This window comes from Heterodontus francisci, unplaced genomic scaffold (assembly GCF_036365525.1).
Source record: "Heterodontus francisci isolate sHetFra1 unplaced genomic scaffold, sHetFra1.hap1 HAP1_SCAFFOLD_631, whole genome shotgun sequence".
NCBI lineage: Eukaryota > Metazoa > Chordata > Chondrichthyes > Heterodontiformes > Heterodontidae > Heterodontus > Heterodontus francisci.
The window spans coordinates 638505-657969 of record NW_027141253.1 but is presented as its reverse complement, the minus strand read 5'-3'; the positions used below and the strand labels follow the sequence as shown (position 1 = coordinate 657969).

Here is a 19465-nt window from a genome sequence, read left to right as displayed (position 1 = left end):
CCCACAGTGCTGTTAGGAAGGGAGTTCCAGGATTTTGACCCAGTGACAGTGAAGGAACGGTGTTATAGTTCCAAGTCAGGATGGTGTGTGACTTGGAGGGGAACTTTCAGGTGGTGGTGTTTTCCATGTATTTGCTGCCCTTGTCCTTCTAGTTGGTAGAGGTCGCGGGTGAGGAAGTTGCTGTCTAAGGACCTTTGGTGCATTGCTGCAGTGCATCTTGTAGATGGTACACACTGCTGCCACTGTGCGTCGGTAGTGGAGGGAGTGAATCATAGAGTCATAGTCATAGTGTCATACAGCATAGAAACAGGCCCTTCAGCCCACCGCGTCCATGCCGACCATAATGCCTATCTATACTAATCCCACCTGCCTGCATTAATTCCATATCCCTCTATGCCTTGCTCATTCAAGTACCTGTCCAGATGCCTCCACCACGTCCTCAGGCAGCTCATTCCAGATACCCACTATTATTTGTGTAAAAGATTTACCCCTATGGTCCCCTTTAAACCTCCTCCCTCTCATCTGAAATCTATGCCCTCTAGTTTTAGTCACCCCTACAATGGGAAGCAGACTCTGGCTATCTACCCTATCTATGCCTCTCATAATTTTATATACCTCTATCATGTTCCCTCTCAGCTTCCTTCGCTCCAGGGAAAACAGACCCAGCCTATCCATGAATGTTTGTTGATGGGGTGCCAATCAAGCGGGCTGCCTTGTCCTGGATGGTGTCGAGCTTCTTGAGTGTTGTTGGAGCTGCACCCATCCAGGCAAGTGGAGAGTATTCCATCACCTTCCTGACTTGTGCCTTGCAGATGGTAGACAGGCTTTGGGGAGTCAGGAGGTGAATTACTCACTGCAGCATTTCTAGCTTCTGACCGAGACTGACAAACTCTTCCACAGGTGCTGCAGATAAAATTGTTTGTCGGGGCTGTTACACAGTTGGCTCTCTGCTTGCGCTTCTGTCTTTTTTCCTGCCAACTGCTAAGTCTCTTCGACTCGCCACACTTTAGCCCCGCCTTTATGGCTGCCCGCCAGCTCTGGCGATCGCTGGCAACTGACCTCCATGACTTGTGATCAATGTCACAGGACTTCATGTGACGTTTGCAGATGTCTTTAAAGCGGAGACATGGACGGCCAGTGGGTCTGATACCAGTGACGAGCTCGCTGTACAATGTGTCTTTGGGGATCCTGCCATCTTCCATGCGGCTCACATGGCCAAGCCATCTCAAGCGCCGCTGGCTCAGTAGGGTGTATATACTGGGGATGTTGGCCGCCTCGAGGACTTCTGTGTTGGAGATACGGTCCTGCCACCTGATGCCAAGGATTCTCCGGAGGCAGCGAAGATGGAATGAATTGAGACGTCGCTCTTGGCTGACGTACGTTGTCCAGGCCTCACTACCGCAGAGCAAGGTACTGAGGACACAGGCTTGATACACTTGGACTTTTGTGTTCCGTGTCAGTGCGCCATTTTCCCACACTCTCTTGGCCAGTCTGGACATAGCAGCGGAAGCATTTCCCATGCGCTTGTTGATTTCTGCATCTAGAGACAGGTTACTGGTGCTAGTTGAGCCGAGGTAGGTGAACTCTTGAACCACTTCCAGAGTGTGGTCGCCAATATTGATGGATGGAGCATTTCTGACGTCCTGTCCCATGATGTTTGTTTTCTTGAGGCTAATGGTTAGGTCAAATTCGTTGCAGGCAGCCGCAATCCTGTCGATGAGTCTCTGTGTGGGATGTTAATGCAGCATCGTCAGCAAAGAGGAGTTCCCTGATGAGGACTTTCCGTACTTTGGTCTTCGCTCTTAGATGGGCAAGGTTGAACAACCTGCCACCCGATCTTGTGTAGTGGAAAATTCCTTCTTCTGAAGACTTAAACGCATGTGAGAGCAGCAGTGAGAAGAAGATCCCAAACAGTGTAGGTGCGAGAACCCAGCCCTGTTTCACGCCACTCAGGATAGGAAAGGGGTCTGATGAGGCACCGCTATGCTGAATTGTGCCTTTCATATTGTCATGGAATGAGGTGATGATACTTAGTAGCTTTGGTGGACATCCGATCTTTTCTAGGAGTCTGAAGAGACCACGTCTGCTGACGAGGTCAAAGGCTTTGGTGAGATCAATGAAAGCAACGTAGAGGGGCATCTGTTGTTTGCAGCATTTCTCCTGTAGCTGGCGAAGGGAGAACAGCATGTCAACGGTGGATCTCTCTGCTCGAAAGCCACACTGTGCCTCAGGGTCGACATGCACAGCCAGCTTCTGGAGTCTGTTTAAAACGACTCGAGCGAAGACTTTCCCCACTATGCTGAGCAGGGAGATTCTACGGTAGTTGTTGCAGTCACTGCGGTCACCTTTGTTCTTATAGAGGGTGATGAAATTGGCATCGTGCATGTCCTGTGGTACTGCTCCCTCATCCCAGCACAGGCAAAACAGTTCATGGAGTGCTGAAAGTATAGCAGGCTTGGCACTCTTGATTATTTCAGGAGTAATGCCGTCCTTTGTAGGGACTTTTCCACTGGTTAGAGAATCAATGGCATCACTGAGTTCTGATTTTGTTGGCTGTTCATTCTGCTCATCCATGACTGGCAGAGACTTTCCTTCACTGTCACTGGGTCAAAATTCTGCAACTCCCTTCTGAACAGCACAGTGGGTATACCTACACTCCAAGGACTGCAGCGGTTCAAGAAGGCAGCTCACCGCCACCTTCTCAAGGGTAATTAGGAATGGGTAATAAAGGCTCTTCTCGCCAGCGACGCCCACACCACATGAACCAATAAAAAAAACATCCAGTCAAGTTAACTTGTGAAACAATGAAAAGTGAAAGTGAAAATTTTCAGGGAGTAGCTGTTGTGAACAGGCCAGCTCCTTACAGATCAATGGAGAAAAGGCGGAAAATCTTCAATCAGATTGTCTGAAAGTAAGAGGTGAGTGTGAAATATTCTTTATTTTCGGGGTAGGTTTTATTCCCAGTGAGATTGGGCTGTTTTTATTAATGGTGAAAGGTCCTGATCAAATACAAGGAGTTGAACGGGGAGCTGCTGGAGATTGTCCAGTGAAACAGTGAAAACTTTCTAAATGTCTCTAATCACAGGAACAGTGTCTGGAACTGGGTCCTATCAGGATAAGGGAACGGGAGGGAGAGAACATTTTAGACATGAAACTGTCAGAGTCAAACACAGAGACCAGGAAGAGAGACAGAAGTAAAAAGGAGGAACATAGTCTTGTAACGGCCGTTAAATAAAACCTCACCCGCTGGGGTTTAGATTTAAAATTAAATCATTAACCTGAGAGATCATTGCGGCCTCTCCTTTCTTAAATCAACCCTTTAATGCAGGAACTTCATGTTAAATATTCTTTAATCGACACTACACTGAATACAATTTGTTACTTTTGCTTCAGTGCAGTTTCTTTAAGGAGTGGTCATGAAGACTATAATTTAAATCTCTGCAGTGTAATCCGAGTAGATCTACTATGAAACTGATACAAAAACTCAGCCGATATTAATAAAAACACAATTCTACAAATAATGGAAATCTGAAACAAAAGCGGAAAAAGTTGGGAAACGCGCAACAGATCAATCGACATCCAGAGTAGAAAGAGATTTACATTTTGAGGTGTGTAATCTTCATCAGAACTGAAAAGGAGATTTAGATCCTGAAAAGTGCCTGAACACAATGACAAATATTGTAGGAACCTTTGGGGGGAAAAATCAACCTATTGGGAGCCTTTGTGAGGCTGAAAGGCAAATAAATAACAAATAAAGTTTAAGTGAATAAAAACCCAGTTTGGAGGCCCAACATGAAGTTTGCAGAGCAGTGAGTTTGTTTGATGGCTCAGGGTTGATGAAGTGAAGAATTGATCATGAGGATGTTTTGAAAAGTTTAGTTCTGCTTCCCATTACATATCATTCTCTCTTTTTGTTTTTTTTTGTCTGTATTCAATGTTTAATTTGGATTTTTAAGGTTCCAATCAGCATGCAAGATCTTAAAATCCCACAAGCATGCAGGGTACTTTATCAACAGAAAAACTATTATCAGAGATCAGACAAAGTGGCTAGATTTCCGAAGGAAAGCATAATGCTTTGTCTTTCTATGAGGCTGTTTGCAGCTCTCTGCATTAATATTAACTTTATCATCAGACATTAACTATAGCTGACATTTTTCCTCTGGCTGTAGATGTTGGCAATGTGGGATGGGTGTGTCAATATTTACTGGGATGAGGATGTGAACCCTTTTCAGAAAACTATTGGCGGGTGATCTGTATCCTTGGTGTCAAACTGCTTTTGTTGTCCCCATCAGACTCTCAAACCACTGAAGCCATATTTCTTTGCTTTTACCTGTCTACAGAAACATAGAAGGTTTACGGCATAGAAAGAGGCCGAAAAAACAAGCCACCCAGCCTAATCCCACTTTCCAACATTTGGTCTGTAGCCCTGCAGGTTACAGCACTTCAGGTGCACATCAAGGCACTTTTTAAATGAGTTGAGGGTTTCTGCCTCGATCACCCTTTCAGCCAGCGAGTCAAGACCCCTACCACCCTCAGTGAATTTTTTCTTCATCTCCCCTTTAATTCTTCCACCAATCACTTTAAATCTATGCTCCCTCCTCACTGACCTCTCTGCTGAGGTAAATAGGCCTTTCCCATCCACTCTCCAGGCCCGTCACAATTTTGTATATCTCAATCAAATCTCCCCTCAACCTCCTCTATTCCAAGGAGAACAATTCCAGCCGATCCAATCTTTCTTCATAGCTGCATTTTTCCAACCCTGGTAACATCCTTGTAAGTTTCAATGAGATCACCTCTCATTCTTCTAAACTCCAGTGAATACAGGCACAATTTACTCAGCCTCTCATCATAGGACAACACTCTCATCCCAGGGACCAATCAAGTGAACCTTAGCTGCACCGTGTCCAATACAAGTATATCCTTCGTTAAATATGGGGACCAAAACTGCACACAGTATTCTAGGTGTGGTCTCATCAGAGCCCTGTACTTCTTTATTCCTGTAATCCAATCCACTTGCAATAAAGGCCAACATGCATTTTCCTTCCAAATTGCTTGCTGTACTTGAATGCTAACTTGCTGCATTCCAAATCTCTCTGAACATCAACAGTGAAAGGTTTCACACCTTTCAAAAAATATTCTGCTTTTCTATTCTTATGACCAAAGTCAACAACTTCACACTTCCCCACATTATACTCCATCTGCCATCTTGTTGCTCATCACAGAACCTATATCTCTTTGCAGCCTCTCTGTGTGCTTCCCACAGCTTACCTTTCCACCTAGTTTTGTATCTTCAGAAAACTTAGATACATTACTCTCTGTCTCTTCATCTAAGTCATTAATATAGATTATAAATAGCTGAAGCCCCAGCACTGATACTTGCAGCACTCCACTAGTCACAGCTGCCAACTTGAAAATGCCTTGTTTATTCCCACTCTCTACTTCCTGTCTGTTAACCAATCCTCTATCCATGCTCAATATATTACCCCCAACACCATGAGCCGTTATCTTTCCTATTCACCTTTTGTGTGGCACCTTATTGATTGCCTTTTGGAAATCAAGGTATACTACATCTACTGGTTCCCCTTTATATACTCTCATTGCTACATCCTCAATAAACTCGAATAAATTTGTTAAACAGGATTTCCCTTTAGTAAAACCATGTTGACTTGTTCTAATCATTTTGTGCTTTTCTAAGTGTATTGTTAAGATTTCCTTAATAGTAGATTCCAGCATTTTCCCATTGACTGATGTCAGGCTAAGTGGCCTGTAGTTTCCTGTTTTCTCTCTCCCCCTTTTTTGAAAAATGATGTTACATTTGCCAACTTCTAATCTGATGGGACCATTCCCAAATCGAAGGAATTTTTGGAAAATCATAGCTAGCGCATCCACTATCTCAGCAACTATCTTTTTGAGAACCCTCGGATATCGGCCCTCAGGTCCCGGGGATTTGTCAGATTTTAGTCCCTTAAATTTCATCAACATTTTTTCTCTGCTGATATTAATTTCCTCACTCTTTTTAGCCCCTAGGTTATCCTCTATTCTGGTATGGAACTTGTGTCTTCTGCTGTGAAGACAGTCACAAAGTATTCCCATTCCCATTCCCACTCTGCCTGCATGCTCTTTAACTGTTGGGTGACCACCTCCAGCAAAACACTATCCATGTCGCCCTCAGCCTTGTGGAAGTACTGCAATGAAGTGAGCTGCAGCTCAAGCTCCGAAACCCAGAGTTCGTGCTTCTTCATTTGACAGCATTTAGGAACATAGGAGCAGGAGTAGGCCATTCAGCCCATCGAAATTGCTCCATCAATCAATACAGTCATGGCTGATCATCCACTTCAATGCCTTTTTCCCACACTATCTTCCTATCCCCTTATGTCATTTGTATTTAGAAATCTGTCAATCACTGCTTTAAACATACTCAATGACTGAGCTTCCACAGCCCTCTGGGGTAGAGAATTCCAAAGATTCACAACCCTCTGAGTAAAGAAATTTCTCCTCATTTCTGTTCTAAGTGGCTTCCCCCTTATTTTGAAATTGTGTCCCCTGGTTCTAAACTCTGCAACCAGGGGAAACATCTTAGCTGCATCTACCCTGTCTATCCCTTTAAGTATTTTTTTAGCTTTCAGTGAGATCACCTCTCATTCTTTGAAACTTCAGAGAATACAGGCCCAGTTTCCCCAATCTCTCTTCATAGGACAGTCGCACCATCCCGGGAACAAGTCTGGTGAACCTTGATTGCACTCCTTCAATGGCAATAATATCCTTCCTAAGGTAAGGGGACCAAAACTGCACACAGTACTCCAGGTGCAGTCTAACCAAGGTTCTATCCAATTGAAGCAAGACTTTACTGCTGTACTCAAATCCTCTTGCGATGAATGCTAACATATCATTAGCCTTCTTAATTGCTTGCTGCACCTGCATGTTAGCTTTCAGTGACCTATTGACCAGGACACCCAGGTCCCTTTGTATTTTTATATACACTTTTTAATCTCTTACCATTTAAGAAATACTCTGCACAACTGTTTCTCCTACCAAAGTGGATAACCTCACATTTTTCCACATTATATTCCATCTGCCACATTCTTGCTCACTCATTAAATCTTTCCAAGTTCCCTTGAAGCCGCTTTGCATCTTCCTCACAATACACATTCTGATTTAGTTTTATGTCATCCGCGAATTTGGAAATACTACATTTGGTCCCCACGTCCATTGATCTATATTGTGAACAGCTGGGGCCCAAGTACTGATCCCTGCCGTACCCCACTAGTCACAGCCTGCCAACGCGAGAATGACCCCTTTTTTCCTACTCTCTGTTTTCTACCTGTTAATCCATGCCACTATATTACCTCCTATCCGATGTACTTTAATTTTGATAATCAACCTCCTGTAGGGGACTTTATCAAAGGCCTATTGAAAATCCAAGTATACTATGTCCACCGACTCCCCTTTATCAATTCTGTAAGTAACACCCTCAAAAAACTGCAACAGGTTCAGCAAACATGATTTCCCATTTATAAATCCATGTTGACTCTGCCCAATCAGATCATTATTATCCAAGTGTCCATTTATCACATCCTTTAGAATAGTTTCTGGCATTTTCCCAATGACTGATATAAGGCTAACAGGTCTGTTAGCTCTCTGTTTCTCTCTCCCTCCCTTCTTAAATAGTGGGATGACATTTGCGACCTTCCAATCTGCAGGAACTGCTCCAGAATCTACAGAATTTTGGAAGATGATCAATGTATTTCCACAGCAACCTCTTTCAACACTCTGGGATGGAGAATATCATCCAAATATATATGCATATATATATATCCATAGAATATCACCAAATATCGGCAGCTCCTCCCCCACCCCATTAAATGTTGGCTCCTCCTCCTCGATAACTGAAATCCCTCTGGACAGAGTTGAATTTATTTTAGCAGCAGAGGTGATTTAGCAGAACATTTTATTTTTCAAAATTTGTGGCTCACTGGATTGGGTATCATTTTTCCAGTCCTGTACACACCAATGACTTTAAAGGGCTGGAGTATAATTTTTGAACAACACATAAATTTAACTTGGTTTGCAAAGTTGATAATGGCCTGCTCCAGTAAGTAGAATGATTCATGGTCTGGTGACTAACTTGAGAAAGCAAAATATAATAATTCATTAAGAGATACAAGCTCCTGGTCAGTAAACAGAGAATTACATTTTTCACAATGAAGTGCCTCATCCCTGGAACCATTCTGGTAAATCTTTACTGCACCCTCTCCAGTACCTTCACTTCCTTCCTGAAGTGTGGTGCCCAGAACTGGACACAATACTCCAGCTGAGCTTTCCCTTTTATCTCCAAAGTCCTTGAACATGTTGTCACCTCCCAAATCCATTCCCATCTTTTCCGGAACTCCACGTTTGAATCCCTCCAATCAGGTTTCTGCCCCTGCCACAGTACTGAAACAGCTCTTATCAAGGTCACAAATGACATCCTATGTGACTGTGACAAAGGTAAGCTTTCCCTCTTCGTCCTTCTCGACCTGTCTGTAGCCTTTGACATGGTTGACCACACCATCCTCCTCCAACACCTCTGCACTGTCCAGCTGTTTGGGACTTTTTCCACATGGTTCCCTTCTTATCTATCAAATCATAGCCAGGGAATCACTTACAATGGCTTCTCTTCCTGCTCTCCCATCATTATCTCTGGTGTCTCCCAAGGATCTATCATGGCTGCCTCCTATTCCTAATCTACATGCTGTCCTTGATCAACATCATCTGATTTTCACATGGATGCTGATGACACTCAGCTCTACCTCACCACCACTTCTCTCAGTTCCTCTACTGTTGCTAAATTATCAGACTACTTATCCAACATGCAGTACTGGATGAGCTGAAATTGCCTCCAATTAAATATTGGGAAGACTGAAGCCATTGATTTCAATCACTGCTCAAAACTCTGTTCCCCAGCTACTGACTCCATTCCTCTCCTTGGCAACAGTCTGAGATTAAGTCAGTCTGTTCACAACTTGATGTTGCATTTGACTAATGTCCTTCAGGGAAGGAAATCTGCTGTCCTTACCTGGTCTGGCCGACATGTGACTGCAGACCCACAGCAATGTGGTTGACTCTTCCATGCCCTCTGAAATGGCCTAGTAAGCCACTCAGTTGTATCTAATTGCTACAAAGTCAATAAAAAGGAATGAAACCGGACGGACCACCTGGTATCGACCTAGGCACCGGAAACGACAACAGCAAATCCAGCCCTGTCGACCCTGCAAAGTCCTCCTTACTAACATCTGGGGGCTTGTGCCAAAGTTGGGAGAGCTGTCCCACAGACGAGTCAAGCAACAGTCTGACAAAGTCATACTGACTGAATCATACCTTACAGACAATGTCCCAGACACTGCAATCACTATCCCAGGGTATGTCCTGTCCCACCTGCAGGATAGACCCAGCAGAGGTGGCAGCACAGTGGTATACAGTAGGGAGGGAGTTGCCCTGGGAGTCCTCAACATCGACTCTGGATCCCATGAAGTCTCATGGCATCAGGTCAAACATGGACAAGGAAACCTCCTGCTGATTACCACCTACTACCCTCCCTCAGCTGATGAGTCAGTACTCCTCCATGTTGAACAGCACTTGGAGGAAGCACTGAGGGTGGCAAGGGCACAAAATGTACTCTGGGCGGGGGACGTCAATGACCATCACCAAGAGTGGCTCGGTAGCACCACTACTGACCGAGCTGGCCGAGTCCTAAAGGACATAGCTGCTAGACTGGGTCTGCGGCAGGTGGTGAGGGAACCAATAAGAGGGGAAAACCTACTTGACCTCGTCCTCACAAATCTGCCTGCTGCAGATGCATCTGTCCATGAAAGTTTCGGTAGGAGTGACCACCACACAGTCATTGTGCAGACGAAGTCCTGCTCTCACATTGAGGATACCCTCCATCGTGTTGTGTGGCACTATCACCGTGCTAAATGGGGTAGATTTCGAACAGATCTAGCAATGCAAAACTGGGCATCCATGAAGTGCTGTGGGCCATCAGCAGCAGAAAAATTGTACTCAACCACAATCTGTAACCTCATGGCCTGCCCCACTCTACCATTACCATCAAGCCAGGAGACCAACTCTGGTTCAATGAAGAGTGCAGGAGGGCATGCCAGGAGCAGCACCAGGCAGATCTCAAAATAAGGTGTCAACCTGGTGAAGCTACAACACAGGACTATCTGCATGCCAAACTGCGTAAGCAGCATGCAATAGACAGAGCGAAGCGATCCCATAACCAACGGATCAGATCTAAGCCTCTGCAGTTCTGCCACATCCAGTCGTGAATGGTGGTGGACAATTAAACAACTAACTGGAGGAGGTGGCTCCACAAATATCCCCATCTTCAATGATGGGGGAGCCCAGCACATCAGTGCGAAAGATAAGGCTGAAGCATTTGCAACAATCTTCAGCCAGAAGTGCCGAGTTGATGATCCATCTCGGCCTCCTCCTGAAGTCCCCAGCATCACAGATGCCAGACTTCAGCCAATTCGATTCACTCCGCATGAAATCAAGAAACGACTGAAGGCACTGGATACTGCAAAAGCTATGGGCCCGAACAATATTCCGGCAATAGTACTGAAGACCTGTGCTCCAGAACTTGCCACGCCCCGAGCCAAGCTGTTCTAGTATAGCTACAACACTGGCATCTACCTTGCAATGTGGAAAATTGCCCAGGTATGTCCTGTACACAAAAAGCAGGACAAGTCCATCCCGGCCAATTACCGTCCCATCAGCCTACTCTCAATCATCAGTAAAGTGATGGAAGGTGTCATCAACAGTGCCATCAAGCGACACTTGCTTAGCAATAACCTGCTCAGTGATGCTCAGTTTGGGTTCCGCCAGGGCCACTCAGCTCCTGACCTCATTACAGCCTTGGTTCAAACGTGGACAAAAGAGCTGAACTCGAGCTGAGTTGAGAGTGACTGCCCTTGACATCAAGGCAGCATTTGACCAAGTATGACATCAAGGAGCCCAAGCAAAACTGAGGTCAATGGGAATCAGGGGAAAACCCTCCGCTAGTTGGCATCATACCTAGCGCAAAAGAAGATGGTTGTGGTTGTTGGAGGTCAATGATCTGAGCTCCAGGACATCACTGCAGGACTTCTTCAGGATAGTGTCCTAGGCCCAACCATCTTCAGCTGCTTCATCAATGACCTGCCTTCAATCATAAGGTCAGAAGTGGGGATGTCCACTGATGATTGCACAATGTTTAGCACCATTCGTGACTCCTCAGATACTGAAGCAGTCCATGTAGAAATGCAACAAGACTTGGATAATATCCAGGCTTGGGCTGATAAGTGGCAAGTAACATTCGCGCCACACAAGTGCCAGGCAATGACCATTTCCAACAAGAGAGAATCTAACCATCTCCCCTTGACATTCAGTGGCATTACCATCACTGAATCCCCCACTATCAACATCCTAGGGCTACCATTGACCAGAAACTGAACTGGAGTAACCATATAAATACCGTGGCTCCAAGAGCAGATCAGAGGCGAGGAATCCTGCGGCGAGTAACTCACCTCCTGACTCCCCAAAGCCTGTCCACAATCTACTAGGCACAAGTCAGGAGTGTGATGGAATACTCTCCACTTGCCTGGATGGGTGCAGCTCCGACAACACTCAAGAAGCTCAACACCATCCAGGACAAAGCATCCCGCTTGATTGGCACCCTATCCACAAACATTCACTCCCTCCACCACCAACGCACATAGGCAGCAGTGTGTACCATCTACAAGATGCACTGCAGCAACGCACCAAAGCTCCTTTGACAGAACCTTCCAAACCTGCGACCTCTACCATCTAGAAGGACAAGGGCAGCAAATGCATGGGAACACCACCACTGCAAGTTCCCCTCCAAGTCACACACCATCCTGGCTTGGAACTGTATCGCTGTTCCTTCACTGTCCTGAGTCAAAATCCTGGAACTCGCTTCCTAACAGCGCTGTGGGTGTACCTACCCCACAAGGACTGCAGCAGTTCAAGAGGTCAGCTCACCGCCACCTTCTCAAGGGTAATTAGGGATGGACAATAAATGCTGGCCTGGCCAGTGATGCCTACATCCCATGAATGAATACAAAATAACTTGGAGATGAGCTTCCAATCTCCTTTTGTCTCATCATTAAGACTGCCTGTTTCCACCTCCGAATCAATGCCTGACTTCGCTCCATCTCAGCTAAACTGCTGCTGAAACCCTCATTCATGCCTTTGTTATCTCTGGACTTGACTATTCCTGACTAGTCTCCCACATTCTACCCTCTGTAAACTTGAGGTCATCCAAAACTCTGCTGCCCCTGTCTTAACTTGCACCAAATCCCATTCCTCTAACACCCCTGTGCTCACTGACCTACATTGGCTCCTGGTCAAGCAACATCTTGATTTTAAAATTCTCATCTTTTTTTTCAAATCCCTCCATGGCCTTGTCCTTCCCTATCTCTATAATCTCCTCCAATCCCATAACCCTCTGAGATATCTGTGCCTCTCTAATTCTGGCCTTTTGTGTAACCCTGGTTTTAATTGTTCCACCATTGGTGGACTGTGCTTTCAGTTGCCTCGGGTCCAAGCTCCGGAATATCCTCCCTACACCTCTCCACCTCGCCTTCCTCCTTTGAGACACTCCTTCAAACCTCCCTCATTGACCATGCTTTTGGTCATCTGACCTAATATCTCCTTCTGTGGCTCGGTGTCATGCTTTGTTTTATAATGCTCCTGGATGTTTTTGGATGATTTATTCTATGAAAGATGTTATATCAAATATCAGCTGTTGTTGAGGCCGAGCCAGTGTTTTACAAAAGTTCATTACAACATCCTCAGGATGTGAACAGTGTTGCAAAGACCATCTTCAATGTCCGTGTCAAATTGTCTTCAGAAGATGGTGATGGACAACACCTCGATCAGATCATTCCTCATCTACAGGGCAGTTCCTCAGTCTCTGATCTGAGCTCAGGTACTAAATGGAATAGAAAAGGATAATCTACAGCAGTACTTGAAATTCAAATGGAACTACAAGACGAGGAAAAACCTATGCCTCTATTTAGAAACCTCTGATTTCACATGCCTTTTTCACCACTTTCTCAACTTGGCCTGATGCCTTCAAAAATTTATGCACATATATCCCAAGATCTCTCTATTCCTGCACCCCTTTAGAATTATATCCTTTAGTTTATATTGCCTCTCCTCGTTCTTCCTTCCAAAATGTACCACTTCACATTTCTCTGCATTAAAGTTAATCTGCCACATGTCTGCCCATTCCACCAGTCTGTCTGTCACTGTCCTCCTCACAGTTCACAATATTTACAAGTTTTGTCATGTGTAAACTTTGAAATTGTGCCCTGTACACCCAAGTCTAATTCATTAATATATATCAGGAAAATCGGTGGTCCCAGTACTGGCCCTTCGGAAACGCCACTGAGTTGCTCTTGCAGAGAGGCAGCATGGACACAATGGGCCGAATGGCCACCTCCTGTGCTGTAACTATTCTTTGTTATTTTTTCTATTATTGGCCAATCACCTTAAATCTGTTCCCACTGGTTATCATTCCTTCAGCTTACGGAACAGTTTCTCTTTATTTTCTCGATCTAAATCTTGCATGATTTTAAACACCTTTATCAAATCTCCTCCGTCCTCTCTGCTCTGAGAACAGCTCAGCTTCTCAAGTCAATTCACTGAACTGTAATCCTTCATCCTTGGAACCATTCTCTTCTGTTCACTCTCCAAAGCGTTAATGACTTTCCGAAAGTGTGATGCCCAGTATTGAACACAATACTCCAACTGGGGCCGGACTTGTGTTTTATACAGCTTGAGAATAACTTCCTGACTATTTATAAAGCCCAGGATCCTGCATAATTTATTAACTGTTTTGTTATCCTGTCTTTCCACCTTTAAAGTTTTGTGCACCTACACCCTGGGCTGGATTTTATGCTCTTCCTGATGGTGTGTTTGGAGGTGGGGAAAGGATTTAATCAGGCGGGATGCTGGGGGATGGTGATCCTGCCACACTCCCACCTTTATCCTGATTAAGTCCGTGGTGGGTAGGCCCGTGGATGGCCTTCCTGCCCCATCACCAATTGATGCCCTTAAGGGGCAATAACCCAGTAGCAGGCAGGCCTGTCGCCACACAGGGACCACGACATGCAAACCTGTGCGGAGTTACTGGCCGATTTGGGGGAGGGGTTCCTCGTTCAGTGGCACTCAGTGCCTGATCGACAGATCCAGCATTGGGAAAGGTGGGGCCTCCTGAAAGCTAACCCCCTGCCCTTGCTGCCAAATCCCCCACAACCCCACCCCGCGCAACCCCTCCCACCATCACTGGGGGCGGCACAGTGGCGCAGTGGTTAGCACCACAGCCTCACAGCTCCAGTGACCCGGGTTCAGTTCTGGGTACTGCCTGTGTAGAGTGTGTAAGTTCTCCCTGTGACCGCGCGGGTTTTTGCCGGGTGCTCTGGTTTCCTCCCACCGCCAAAGACTTGCAGGTTGATTGGTAAATTGGCCATTGTAAATTGCCCCTAGTGTAGGTTGGTGGTCGGGAATATGGGATTAATGTAGGAGGGGATGTGGTAGGGAATATAGGATTAATGTAGGATTAGTATAAATGGGTGGTTGATGGTTGGCACAGACTCGGTGGGCCGAAGGGAGTGTTTCAGTGCTGTATCTCTCTATGACTCTAACACTGACCTGAGTCTGGGATTTAGCACCGACCTGGGTCTCGGGTGGGTATCTTTCTCACAGCAGTCACTGCCTCCCCGGTGCTGTCCTCTGATTGACCTGCAGCTCTCGGTGAGTAGGACTTCTGCCCCCAGGGTCCTTGATCCTGGGGAAGACCTGCCGCTCTGTGCTTAAGTACCTAATTGGCACTTAATTTGGCGGGCCTTCCCGAAAGGAGGCTCTTGCTGGCTTTTCAGCTGGCAGGCGAGACCCCCGGTACCTCCATTAAATACCGGCCCCCAGGTGTCTTTGTTCTTGCACTTCCTTTAAAATTGTGTCATTTATTATGTACAGTCTCTCCTCCTCATTCTTCCAACTAAAATGTATCACCTCACACTTTTCTGCATTGAATTTCACCTGCCATGTGTCTGCCCATTTGACCAGCCTGTCTGAGTGATCGTGAAGTCTATTACTAACTTCCTCCTTGTTTACTGTACTTTCAAGTTTTGTGTCATCTGGAGATTTTGCGATTGTGCCCTGTACCCCTCAGTATATTTGTATATCAGGAATAGCAGTGGCCCTGGTGCTGAACCTTGGTGAATGTTATTATATATACCTCCCTCCAGAGAGAAAAACAGCCATTCACCACAACTCTTTGTTTTATTATTCTCTCATGGGATGTGGGTGCTGCTGGTAAGGCCAGTATTTGTTCTCCATCCTTAATTACCCTTGACAACTGAGTGGCTTTCTCAGCCATTTCAGAGGGCAGTTAAGAGTAAACCAGATAGGTTCACTGTCAATCATTACTGAGACTAGCTTTCAATTCCAGATTGTTTTATTTATTGAATTTATTAATTGACTTTAAATTCCTCCAGCTGCCCTGGTGGGATTTGAACCCATGTCCCCAGGGCATTAGCCTGGTCCTCTGGATTACTAGTTCAGTGACATTCCCACTGGGCCACCATCTCCCCTATCCCTTCACTGATTTTGTATCCATGCTGCTGTTGATGCCCCTTTGATCCCATGGGGTCCAATTTTTCTAACCAGCCGAATATGTATTAATCTATGAAACATCTTTTGAAAGTCCATATACACAACATTAACTGCACTGCCCTCACCCTCACTGTTACCTCATCAAAAAGCTCAAACACATTGGTCAAACACTATTTGTCCTTAACAAATCCATGTTCTCTCCTTTTATTAGTCCATGCTTGTCCAAGTGGCCATTAATTTTCTCCTGGATTCTTGTTTCTAAAAACTTTCCCACCACCAACATTAAACTGAGTGGCTGGTAATTTCCAGGTTTATTCTTCACTTTTTTTGAACAAGGGTTCAAAATTTTCCATCCTCCAGTCCTTTGGCACCATCCTGTTTTCTCAGGAGAATTGGAATTGTGTCCAGAACCTCCGCAGTTTCTACCCTTACTTTCCTCAGCAACCTGGAATAAATCCCATCCGGACAGTGTAACTTATCCACTTTAAATACCACCAGCCTTTCTTGTACCTCCTCTTTATTTATTTTTATCTCGTCCAGTATCCCGGCAACTTCCTCATTTACCAGAGCTTTGGCAAAGTCCTCTTCCTTGGTAAACATCGATGGAAAGTGATCATTTACTACCTTGACCATTCCTTCTGCCTCCACTGATAGTTCTCCACATTGGTCCCTAATCAGCCCCACCACACCTTGATACTGTTAATATGCCTATAAACAACCTTTGAATTCCCTTTTATATTAGCTGGACCTTTGGATTCCCTTTTATGTTTGCTCTCTTTTATGAAAGATAACAATTATACTTTAGAAAACACCAAAGTCCACATATGGGAGGGTGCGTGCTGTTGAACCTGGGAAAATATCTGGTATAAAAATTTAAATAAGTGATAATGGCACTGTAGCAAACCAGGAAGCAGATAGAGACAGACTTGAGGCTGTTTCTGACAGTACTGCCTCTGGCTGTGCCAGTCCTGCATTACATGTTAACTGCAGGTATCCTTGCATCTGGTTCTCTGCTCACCCAGACCCTGGGAAGACAAATGTCCATAGTCATTGCTAGGTGTTTGCATTGTTGATCTTCTCTTCCCAGTATGCCTTTTTTCAGTAAAGAACATTTAAAGCCTAAAACACAGTGAATGATGTGCTTGTGAAGAATGATCCAGTGTTAAATATATGAACAGGAATAGGACAGTCAGCTCCTTGAGCCTGTCACCATTATATTAGATCACAGCTGATCTGTATCTCAACTCTATTTACTCACCTTTGCTTCATATCACTCGATACCCTTACCCAACAAAAATCTATCAATCTCAGTCTTGAAAATTTAAATTTACCAAGCATCAGAAGCGTTTGGGGAGAGCTTCCGATTTCCACTACCCTTTGTGTGAAAAAGACTTCTCGATTTCAGTCCTAAATGGCTTATGTCTAATTTTAAGATTATGTTTTCTTCTGGATTCTCCCACCAGAGAAAATAGTTTCTCGGTATTTATACAATCAGATTCCTAATCATTTTCAGTACTTTGATTGGATCACCTTCAACCTACAGAACTCAAAGGAAATGCAAACTAAGTTTATACAGCCAGTGCTCATAATTTAACCCTTTAAGCCCTGGTGCCATTCTAGTGAATCAGTGATCAACACCAACCCCCAGGCCTGTATATCTTTCATGAGGTGTAGTGTCCAAAACTCAACCCAGTCCTCCAGATAGAGTCTGACCAACACTGTACAGCTGAAGCATCACTTCCTCCATTTGTGTTCTAACACTTTTGAGATGAAATACATCATTTAATTAGACTTTTTGACTGAATTTTGTACCTGTGTGTTAGCTTTTAGTGATTTGTGTGCATGGACACCCAAACCCCTTTTGCTGCTCCACAGCTCCTGGACTCTCACCATGAAGCAAATATTCAGATTTGTCTTTTTAGATTCTGCAGTGAATGACCTTGTACTTCTCCACATTGAACTTCATCAGCGATAGGTTTCCCACTCAAACGTAATGTTTGCTAAGTGACCTCTTCACCCTGTGGCTGTCAATTTCTTCGAGTGTGACAAATCAATTAAAATAAATTACAGAGATGAGATTAGAAACAAATGACCAATCAGTGCTGAGTTGACTAACCTGTTCCATGAAGTGTCAGCTGTGTGTCAGTTGGTAACACTCTCGCCTCTGAGTCAGTTCCACTCCAGAGATTTGAGCAGAAAAATCTAGGCTGATACTCCGTGGAAGACTGAGGGAGTGCTGCACTGTCAGAAGTGCGGTCTTTCTGATGAGATGCCAATGTCGCATCTGCTCTGTGAAAAGCACGAATCAGCTACTAGAATTTTAGACTTGGGTAAGGCTGACTTTACTGGGATGAGACAGAGACTGTCCATGGTAAACTGGGTAGATCTGTTAATGGGTCAAACGACTGAAGAACAGTGGAGAATATTTAAAGAAACATTTCACGAAATACAGAGCGAGTATATATCCCTGAGAGGAAAAAGCTCCACTTCACAGAAAAAACAGCCATGGACAACTAAAGAGATTAGGGATAGCATAAAACAAAAAGAAAGGGCTTACAAAAATGCAAAATGCAGCACAGATCCAGCCCAATGGGATCGATACAAAGACCAGCAAAGGGTCACAAAGCAGTTTATAAGAGCTACTAAAAGGGGTTATGAAAGGAAACTTGCAAGGGACATCAAAATCAATAAGAAGAAATTTTACAGTTACATAAAGGGAAAGTGGGTGGTCAAGAGCAATGTAGGCCCACTAAAAGCTGAAACTGGAGATATTGTCATTGATAATGGGGAAATGGCAGACATGTTAAACAATTAATTTGCCTCAGTATTTACAGTTGAAAAGAAGGATAACTTGCCGGAAGTCCCAAAAAAATTGATAGCCGATAGGGGACAGGGACTTAATACAGTTAACGTAAGTAAAACATCAGTAACAAGGAAATTAATGGAACTGAAGAGTGAGAAATCCCCAGGACCTGATGGTTTCCATCCGAGGGTGTTAAAGGAAGTAGGGAAGCACATTGTAGATGCCCTAACTATAGTCTTTCAGAGTTCCCTAGATTCAGGAGTGGTGCCTCTGGATTGGAAAGTTGCACATGTCACTCCACTTTTTAAGAAGGGTGAAAGGGGGAACCAAGGAAGTTACAGACCAGTTAGCCTGACATCTGTGGTGGGCAAGTTGTTGGAGTCTATAATCAAGGATAGGGTGACCGAACACCGAGAAAAATTTCAGTTAATCAGGGACAGCCAGCATGGATTCATGACGGGAAGGTCATGCCTGACAAATCTCATTGAATTTTTTGAAGAGGTGACTAAGGTAGTGGACAGAGGAATGTCTATGGATGTTATTTATATGGACTTCCAGAAGGCATTTGATAAAGTCCCACATAAGAGACTGTTAACTAAGGTAGAAGCCCATGGAGTTGAGGGTAAATTATTGACATGGTTAGGAAGTTGGTTGAGTGGCAGGTGACAGAGAGTGAGGATAATGGGTAAGTACTCCGATTGGCAGGGTGTGATTAGTGGTATCCCACAGGGATCTGTGTTGGGGCCTCAATTATTTGCATTATTTATTACCAACTTGGATGATGGCATAGTAAGTCATATATCCAAATTTGCTGATGATACAAAGTTAGGCGGCATTGTAGACAGTCTAGATGATAGCATAAAATTGCAAAGAGATATTGACAGACAAGGTGAGTGGGCAAAACTGTGGCAGATGGATTTCAATGCGGGAAAGTGTGAGATTATCCATTTTGGACCAAAAAAGGATAGAACAGGGTATTTTCTAAATGGGAAGAGGTTAAGT

General features: G+C 44.6%; 1 protein-coding gene across 1 annotated transcript in view; it reads left to right on the top strand.

Moving 5' to 3' along the window:
• The first annotated feature begins 2830 nt into the window (after nucleotides 1-2830).
• LOC137362541 (butyrophilin subfamily 3 member A3-like) overlaps nucleotides 2831-19465 on the top strand; it is a 156130-nt gene continuing 139495 nt past the window's right edge. The window contains exon 1 of the mRNA XM_068026929.1: nucleotides 2831-2918. The gene's annotated coding sequence lies outside the window, so the exon portion shown is untranslated. The remainder of the gene's footprint in view (nucleotides 2919-19465) is intronic.